Source organism: Sinocyclocheilus grahami, unplaced genomic scaffold (genome assembly GCF_001515645.1).
Source record: "Sinocyclocheilus grahami isolate Dianchi unplaced genomic scaffold, SAMN03320097.WGS_v1.1 scaffold407.1, whole genome shotgun sequence".
In the NCBI taxonomy this organism is placed as follows: domain Eukaryota; kingdom Metazoa; phylum Chordata; class Actinopteri; order Cypriniformes; family Cyprinidae; genus Sinocyclocheilus; species Sinocyclocheilus grahami.
Genome location: NW_015505586.1, coordinates 757,662 through 767,858, shown reverse-complemented (window position 1 = coordinate 767,858; position 10,197 = coordinate 757,662).

Below are 10,197 nucleotides of genomic sequence, written 5' to 3'. Positions count from 1 at the left end.
ATTTCAAACTTCTTCAATCCAAAAAAATAAATATTCTTAAAAAGGTTTTTTTTGGCATCTCTGGTTCCATGAAGAACTTTTAACATTCATGGAACAACCTTCAATTGTCTTAAAATAAACATTTTTCCCCACAACATTTTAATAATCAAAAAAAACTTTTTCCACTATAAAGAACCTTTTGTGCAATGGAAAGGTTCCATGAATGTTAAAGGTTCTTCATGGAATCATCAATAAAGAACTTTTATTTTTAACAGTGAACCTTTCCATTCCACAAAAGTTTCTTTACAGTTCAATTCAATTCAATTCAAGTTTATTTGTATAGCGCTTTTCACTATACAAATCGTGACAGAAATGTACAGTAAAAAATCATGCAGTTAATTATTTATTTTATTAAAAGAAATCACTGTTCATTGAAATGTACTTTATTTTTAAGAGTGTTCCTAAAGAGGGGTTTCACACTGGCATAGAAGAACCATTTTGGGTTCCTCAAAGAACTTTTCAGTGAACAGTATTTTAAAAAGAACCAAGTGTGAAGAACATTTCAATAGTCTGAAGAAACTTTTTTTTTAAAAGAAACATCTTTTATGTAATGAAAAGGTTCTATGGATGTTAAAGTTTCTTAATGGAACCAACATTAATAGGGTTTTCACAGCAATGCCTTGGAAGAACCATAATTTATCAAAGAACCATTCAGTGAACAGTTCTTTTCTTAGTCTGTGTATTTTAATAATCTGAAGAACCTTTCTTTTCACTATAAAGTATCTTTTGTGGAATGGAAAGGTTCCATGAATGTTGAACGTTCTTCATGGAACCATAAAACTCCTATAAAGAGTCTTTATTTTTAAGAGTGTAAACATTTTAAGAGTTTACTATGAGCTGCTCCAAGCTCAAATCTTGCACATATTAAAACTTTCCAAGATGTTTTTACCAGGCTTCTCCTTTCAAACAGAAGATTAAAAGCCCAAAGATTACTCGATATCGAAATGGATTAGTTCAATTAAATTAGACCCCTCAGTATCTTCCAACATCCTACATCCCAACCCAATCCAACCTGGGCTTGGATAATTGAGCATCAACACCAATATGTTGATCTACTAATTAGGGGCAGTACTTCCCTGCAGATTCTGAATGAGGCAGGAGCACTTGTCTTTGTCTTATTATCAGTGGTCATTCATCCCCCTGCCCACTCCTCAATAGCCCCTGGCCCAGCAGATAGGCCAGGACAGAGATAAGTAGAACAATGGGTCAGGCAGCAGACCAGGCCCACTGCAGTCTTCTATCTCTGACCCCATCTCGCTGCCTGCCTGGGTGTCTGCACAGAGGATGTTGTTAAAGCAAGAGCAAACACTCAAACATCCTGCGCCAGCTCTATCACTTCCCCCTAATCTACCTCTCTTTCCTTTGCAAGATGCTTGTGTGGATTCCTCACAGGGATTTTCACAAGCGAGTACTGTGGCTTTCACTGGGAATGGCAAAGGGGGTTATTTATCAAACAAATCTGATTTAATGGACCAAAAAGTGTGATATTGAGTCCGTTACTTATCAGATCACAGTTTGTAGGTGATTATGTAAGGCATAATGTACAGTCATCCAATCATGCACAGAATATACATCCAATTTTTCACATCCGATATATCACAAAATAAAAAATAAACTCCTTCACACTCTTAAAATTAAAGTTGCTTAAAAGGTTCTTCACAGCGATGCCATAGAAGAACCTTTTTTGGTTCCACAAAGAACCATTCAGTCAAAGGTTCTTTAAAGAACCATCTCTTTCTTACCTTTTTATAATCTGAAGAACCTTCTTTCGCCACAAAGAACCTTTTGTGAAACAAAGGTGTTAAAGGTTCTTTATGCAACCATTTAGACAAAAGGGTTCTTCTATGGCATCGTGAAGCACCTTTATTTTTAAGAGTGTAGGGTGATACAGGACTTTTATGCTTCATGTTTGGGCCTTAGCACAGTGTTGAGGTTTATTTTATGACCATGTTGTGTCCATGGCCACCTCACTGTACACATTATCCTACTTATTTTATGATAAAATAAATACCACTGTACCATTGCAAGGATTAAGTTTATGAACATTTGGCTAGTTTTACAAAAATGTGTATAATATATATAATACAGTAAAAACTGTAATATTGTAAAACAATATGTGAAATAATATTTAAAATAACTGTCTCTCTACATTTATTTTAAATGTAATTTATTCCTGTCATGCCAAAGTTGAATTTTCAGCATCATTACTCCAGTCTTCAGTGTCACATGACCCTTTAGAAACCAGTCTAATATGCTGCTTTTGAAGCAGTTGTGCTGCTTTATAAATGTGGTGCAATTTTTTGGGATATAAGACAAATTTATGTTGATATCCATTCATATATTACTATCTCAGCATTGTTAATCCAAAGGTAAACCAAAAATGATTTAACAAGTGTTCTGCATGTCCTACAGCGCAGAAATTGTTAAGGTGACGAGAGGAGAGAGAGAGTGGTGAAGAGAGTGTTATTGCCCTCCTCCCATTACTCTCTCTCTCTTTCACTCTCTGTTCTCTCTGGAGACTTGACAATATGCACGCGCACTGTTTCAGGCCCGGGGAACCCTGGCAGAGGCAGGTTAATATCAGGAGCACTTGACAACAATGGAATGTTATAAAAAAAGGTGCTGCTGTAATAAGTTCTTTGTTGGGACCTTCCATTTCCACCACGTCATATCATTACTCATCCTGCTAACCAATTTACTGGTTGCCACGGCAACCACAGCGGGCCAAAGCTAAGAGGCAAGAGTGGAATCTCAATGGCTGTGAGGGAAAAAAAGTGGAGGACAGACAGAAGTGTACAAACGCCTCTTCTTCTTTTTTTACCACTTTTTACATTAGTTTGCATGAAAGTTACATTTGTTTGGATCAGAACATATTCAGATTTAAATGGTGGTTTAAAAATAACCCATACTTTCTCTGCCTCATACAACAATACAGAGGTAAATAATAAAAATGGGGAGGGGGTTAATCAAGTTGTAGTGGAAAATAAATAAAGTACAGAATTCATTAGTAAATAATTAAATAGAGTACACTGTAAGTATTTAGTAAGCTATATATTTAATATAAATGTTCATGTAAAATGTATGTATATAGCACACTGAACAATAACTTTTTAACAGATTTAACAGATAACAGATTTGTCCTTCTCTTTTAGTACCACCGATAAAAATTACACTGGTCTAACTCTATTTTTGTTGTTGTTGTTGTTTTTAGGGCAGCAACACTTCCATGCATCTACGTGGCTTCACCAGGCATGCTGGGACGTACCAGGCACGTAGCTGCGTTCCGCCTGTGTAGGTATGCGGGGCCGGGCCGGTGGGCGTGTGGTGAAATCCAGTTCGCCTAAGCGCACAGGTCAGCGCTGGCCGGTCAGCAGCTGCTGCCTGGCCACGGTCCCACGCTTCCCAGGCTGGGGGGAGGATTGACAGGTCAGTAATAAAATCAGGCGCCCTGGCTGAGCTCTGAGCTGCCCATTGTTCGAGGGCCAGGCCCGCTGCTGCTGTTTACTCTCTCCCATATGCATTATTCAACGGCCCAGGAGCTCCCAGAGAAAGGGGCCCCATTCAGGGAGCCTCTTGCCCATGTTTTGTTTTGCTAATTTTCAATTAAAATAAACCATGGCACTAAGGGGGGAGTAAGAGGGCGCAAGGGAAAGATAGTCCCAGTACTATTTACCCTGTGACGTCTAAAGGGATTAGGCTGATCACATAAATGACAATAAAACACTACTTATTGAGTATTATGTCAGTGACATATCTGTTATTTTAAATCAGGGGTAGACTGTGGGACAATGAGGTGTGATGTTGTTTCAGTTTGGTCACATTCTGCAGGGGATGTCTGAATCACTTTTGCACACTAATAAGCTTGAGAGTCCAAACTCTGGATTATGTGCTGTCCTTTTATAATAATCATAAGGAAATGACATACAGTGTGCTGCTTTGTTAAGTGATGGATTTTTAATCTTAATTAATATTATGTATGAGTTGAGATAATCTGAAATCAATATATATTCTATATATACATTTTGTTATTTAAAACCAGTCGCTACTGTTCAAATGCTTGGGGGTCAATAAAGACTCATCAAAAATACATTTATAATGTTACAAAAGTTTTCTATTTAAAACAAATGCTGTTCTTTTGAACTTTTTTTTTTTTTTATCAAAGAATCCTGAAAAAATGCATATCATAGTTTTCACAAAAATATTAAGCAGCACAACTGTTTTCAGCATTTATAATAATAAGAAATGTTTCTTGAGCACCAAATCAGCATATTAGAATGATTTCTGAAGGATCATATGACAGTGAAGACTGGAGTAATGTGCAGAAAAAAATGAAAATATTTTAAAATAGAAAAATTAAAAATTGTAATAATATTCCACAATATTACTGTATTTTTGATTGACTAATTTAAAACATTTGATTTAACAGATTATTTGACAATAATATCGATTTGAAGATTTGATAACAGATTGGGCTGATACGTATCGATTTTAGTTTGAACGTTTCACTTAATGAACGTTTTCACCTGCAGAAAGACAGCATGACCTGCAGATTATTAAATATCAGCACCCCTGACACCATGGGCTAATCAATAAATCCACTGATAGGTTTTATTGTTGGGTTTTTCCACACAGGAGGGGGCTACACTAACCCAGAGAGGCTGTGGACAGATGCAGTGACAGTGGGGAGTGAGGAAAGTTAAAGATTCACCACACATCTGTTACTCTGCCACAGAGCGGACTCTCAGGCACCTACCCCCGCTGTCTGCCGGCTTGCCCGTCTGCCTGGGTATGTCTGTCTGTCTGTCTGTCTTCCTGCCTGCTCCCCTTAATATGTGACTGCATGCTGTCCACCTGTCTCTCTGAGTTTGACTTGCTGTTAACCTGCATGTGTCTTCTCTGCGTGCTCACCACACTGTCAGCCTAACTGACCCACTGCTTCCTGTTGCATACATGTGTCCTCGTCCCCCTTAATGAGCGAGCGCATGTTCAAACCGCACAGCAACTTCAATCACCCGCCTAACGAACCCCGCATTTTGGTAACCGTCTCCTGCCAACAGTCAGACGAACATTTATATTATATTCAGTTTTAATTATAACTAAAAAGACCAATCTAATTTAATCAGGAGTGCAGTATAATGAATTCTGCCAGTTATTTAGAGTCTAACCTGCCTCTTATTTAGCAGGTTTTCACAATTGTTTGGTCCAATACCCAAATTCAATTCCATCACACATTTTCAAACAGACTTGGAAGAGGTTTTCAAGTTTTTAAGCAAGTTTATTAAAACGTTTTTTATGTGATATATCAGGCTTTTATGGCTCATAACGGGATATAGAATATATGATATGTGATATAGAATACTCAAGGAAGAAAAAACACCCAAGAGGCGCAAACTGGGCAAAAATTTGCAATTTGGTGCATTTGCTGAAATTAATATAGCCAAAAAGTAGGATGAAATTATTTTTGGTTGTAATGTAAATCAATGAGATCTTCATAACAGTATAACAGGTTACTTACATAAAATGTGTCCAGTATAAATATCAGTTATCATTCTGTATCTCAATGATATGTCTTATCAGATGAAATTTAAATGCTTAGCTTTATGATCAAAGTTCTGTAGTTTTTATTGTGGGGGCAAAACATATACAGTAATGCAATACAGTGCTGATTAAAAGTGTACAAATAAAAGTTGCTCAAAAGCCTAATGTATTATTTCAAAGCAAAAAGACATTTGAACCATGATCTCAATGTGGATGTATGTACAACTATACTAAAATTACTTTTACTTGCTAACAAATGTATAAACTATCAATCAGACGACAGAAGGCATGTTGACGATTGGGTAAAACAGGTTTTTCAGCAGTTTTGTTCATGTTTATAATTTAAAGGCCTTAGAAACTTGTGTATCATATATGATACAATATTTATAAGGTTAAATAGGACCTTTTTTGGTACATATTAGTACTCTACAGTACTAATAAGCACTGTTTAGGGGCAGATGAGGAACAAAGTTGTCCTTTTGAGGATAGTGCCCCAGTGACAAGCTATTGGAGCCCTAAAGGTACAATTTTTGCAATTTTTTTTCTGACAGTGTAGCATTCTAGCAGATATGTGAAATCATCTCTTTGCAATAGCTTGTTTTTAGGAACTGATTTTGCTATTGTATTGACAGGATGACAGGAAATTATGACATCGAAAAACACCAATCTGAGAAAAAACTGGCTCCTGCCTGAGCATCATGTGTTCTAACCACTAGGCCACAGCCTCCTTTTGCTTTTGCTTTTTTTTTTTTTTTTTGCATGGCTTGATTCCCAGGGAATGCATAAATGTATAAAATGTATACTATGAATGTCACTTATTAAAAGGGTCTGACAAATGCATGAAAAAATTAAAACAAAGCGGCTTGAGAGCATTTAGAGACGTTCCACCTGTCATCTCTATATCACATGTCTATCCTTCTCTTCAGACTGCGACCCTAAGCCCACTCATCTCCTCAGGAACCTTTGTGTGGCAGCGGTTTCTTCGCAGATAAGAAGACCTTCAGATGGGGAACGCAGAAGTTCAGGAGCGGAGAAGAGCGCATGTGCTGAATGGGCTTCATCCCCCGCTGGGTGCAGGTGAGCACTCGAGGCAGGCTCGCACCTGCCCTCTTTGTTCCTGACTGATGGGTTTACAGCGTGAGGGATCTGTCTGCCTCGTAAAGCCAGCGGGCCGAGGGGCAGTAAAGCCTAACTGCTGTCAGAGCTTTGTGTGAGGGTGTGAAAGTGTGTGTGAGGCCCTGAGAGACAGGACAGATCAGGGAGCATCTCACAATACAGACAGACTGACAAAAACAATTACGCTCCTGTAGAGGATTCCCAGGCTAAAGACAGTCATTAAAGCCAAACAAATAAAAGCAACATTGAACCGCTGTATATAAAGAGAGTTCTAACGTTTAGAGGTCAGCTGGGCCGCTTTTTACTTAAGTTTACCTCTAATCAAGAGAATAAAATGTATAATGATTATGTCTAATTATATTTAACAATGTCTAATATTAACAGAATTGCAAGGAAAGTGGCTATAACATAAGGCTATAGATGCCAGTGGCACAATTTACCTCACATTAGGGTAATCTGTGTCATATCACGAGATAAAATATGGAACCATTTACATTTTAAATCAAAATCACTAATTACGTTAATTAGTTACTTTTTATGGAAAGTAATGCGTTACGTTACTTTTGCGTTACTTTTTAAATCTGGACAGGGCTTGCTTGTTTGTTTTTAAAATAAAAAAGTTCTATTTTTGGCAAATATAAAAGCCTTTTCACACCAAAAGTGAAATGAATAAGCCTCAGGCTGAAGGGAAAGTAAAATTATGACCGTACAGTAGAATGCAGAAGAAGAAATTTCAACACCCTTCAGCAATAAAAAAAGACACACAAATGTTTGTCTAGAGTAATTTTTGCTTATTAGTAAGGTTGAATGGGATCATCGAAGGTCAGAAGCAAAGACATTGGTTAATAGAATGGGATTAAATACATGAAGGATATTTGTGTTGTTTAACATTTAATTATTGCAGGTTTGCGTCATATTCTGAGTTGCATTCTTTTTATTAATTTGATTCATTACTGAATCTGTTTTTTTTGTTTTTTTTGTGAGTGAGATGAATTAATGCATATTCATATTTATTTTAGAACTACAGTAACATCTTCTGATTTCTCTCAACATGGGGACAGGAGAGCTGTCAATCAATAAATTGGAAAAAAAAGTAACTTGCGTTACTTATTTGAAAAAGTAACTCTGAAAAAGAATCCTGTTGTTTTGTTTCACTAAATACAATCTTGATTTTTAAATTTTTTTCTATTTGTACTGAAAAACAAAACAAAAATACTAAGAAAAACTTTTTTTTTTTTTAAATATATAGATTTTTTTTTTTTACATAAAACTAATTGTACTTCACATGTATAACATTTCTGACATATGGCTACTTTTCTCAATCCCAGGCAGCTATGTTACATGTGGTATTTCTATATGTATGGTCATGTGACAAAGACATATACAGTTTGCTAGATTAAGGTAGTGATGTATCTTTCCTACTGACAAATCTTACCCCACTCTCACCTACATTTGAAAAAAACTGTGAAAGTTTGTTTTTTGAGGTCTCTTCGACCAACACCCAGCCCAGTGTTCAGTACACAGAGAACAGTGCTCAGTGCTCTTCCTGCTACTGTCAGTGTCTGATTTCACACCGCTAATGACTGCGCACTGTTTACAGTGCCTCCTTTATTCTTTGCAGGGTCACATAACTACTGCTTCAGAGAAAGCACACAGCACACACACCACGCCATACACATACAGACAGACCACCGATATCATTTTTTTTTTTTTTGCTAATATGCCAGGCCTCTTTAATTTCATTAAAATTAAAGGACATAAAGAATATGACTCTCAGCGGTTCAAACGCAAAGGCCCTGACAGACATCACACCTCTGAGCACCTCTGGACATGAAAATGACAGTACAAATATAAGCACCCACACTAATGTTTAATTTATACGATTCTCTCAGGATATCATATCTCACTGATAAGAACCAAATTACGTGACTGAAAGGAAGGCTAAGAGTAGCTTCACGATTCAAAATCTGTGCTTTTTTTTTGGCAAGGGCATCTTAGAAACCAATTACCACACAAGAAATAGATCATTATTTCTTCTGAGCAGAGAGGCTTGGGGGGTGGGGGGCAAAGGTGGTTGCTAAAAGGATGGGTAGGGTTTTTTTAGATTGAGAGCAGCACAATAAAGACATAATCATCTCTCCCTCAACTTTTCCTATCCAACTTTCAGATTTTAATTTGCCGTCTGTGAAGTGGTACCTAATTTACTTTCGCCTCGTCCCTTCAATGCGCCATTGTTACGGCGGCAGAGACTCAGAGTTTCCTCTCTTAGCTCACCTCGGCGTGAAATTGGTTTAATGAAGCTGAAAGGTATGAAGCTCTCACAACACTGCGGATTCCAGCGACACTGCTTCATCACCCCCTCACGCCCCCCAAACTCACATTACGCCCACAAGTTATAAAGCAGCGCATAAAAGATCGCTATCTCTCACACTACATCAGTGGATATTGCTGTCTCTTTCAGAGTGCCAGCGCTCAGGCGAACCGCCGAGGCCATCGGTGTCAGGGACTTGCCCTGGGTGCTTCAGATTCATTTGAAGAATCATATCGCTCTGAATCGAACTCGAGAATCAAACACTCTGAGTTTGGTGGAGGAGATATCGATCGGTGTGTTTTCCACCTCGGAGCGTCCCGTCATTTCCTTGCATGCAGTGACCCTGTGAAACACATTCTCACGTTACCGTTCTGACTGGGTGTGACTCTTGTGGGAATGCAACGGAAGTACTGGGAGATAATTTTGAGCGTGTCTGTGTGTGTTTGTTTGTGTGTGTATGCTTGTGTGTGTGTTATATTAATATGATCTCCTCATGGCATATCATTTACAGCTTCTTGGCCCCCTTTTGGACAATCGCTTGAAAACGCATCTGTAACTGAATATTCAGGTCTGTTCTGGTTGTAGTCCTGTTTCAGGACCTGCAGGGAATTGGACATGAGAAAATTTTTTTTTTTTTTTTACAAATACCAGGGGACTGCATAGATTTGTGTGTGTGGAAGTTTTGCTGTCCTTATGGGGACAAACCTTTTATAAAACAAAGGGATTAAACAATGTCTTCATTTGTAGAAATGGGTTAGATTATTGTGCAAAAAGTATAATTAACTTAAGATATGTGAATAGGAAGTATAAGCATTCTAAAACATTGTGAGTGTGTGTTTAAAAAGAGGTCCCCTGGAATAAAGAGAAAGATTCTCTGAAAACAAAAATTTTCTGTGTAAGTTTTGTCTTATTTTTCAGCAAAAAAATTAAAAATAAATCTAATCATCCTTCAAACAGTATACACCTGGGAAGCAAAACTGTCTGTATTTATATAACCTCACTACATTTTGATACATTTAGGCACTTAAAACAAGAAAAAAAATGGTGAGGAGAGGTGAAAATAATGAATTTTATATATATATTAATTATATACAGTAAAATATCGTATAGTATAGCATAGTAATGAAACAGCAATATTGTATTACAATTTAAAAGAACTGTTTTCTATTTTGGATATATTTTTAAAGTGAAAA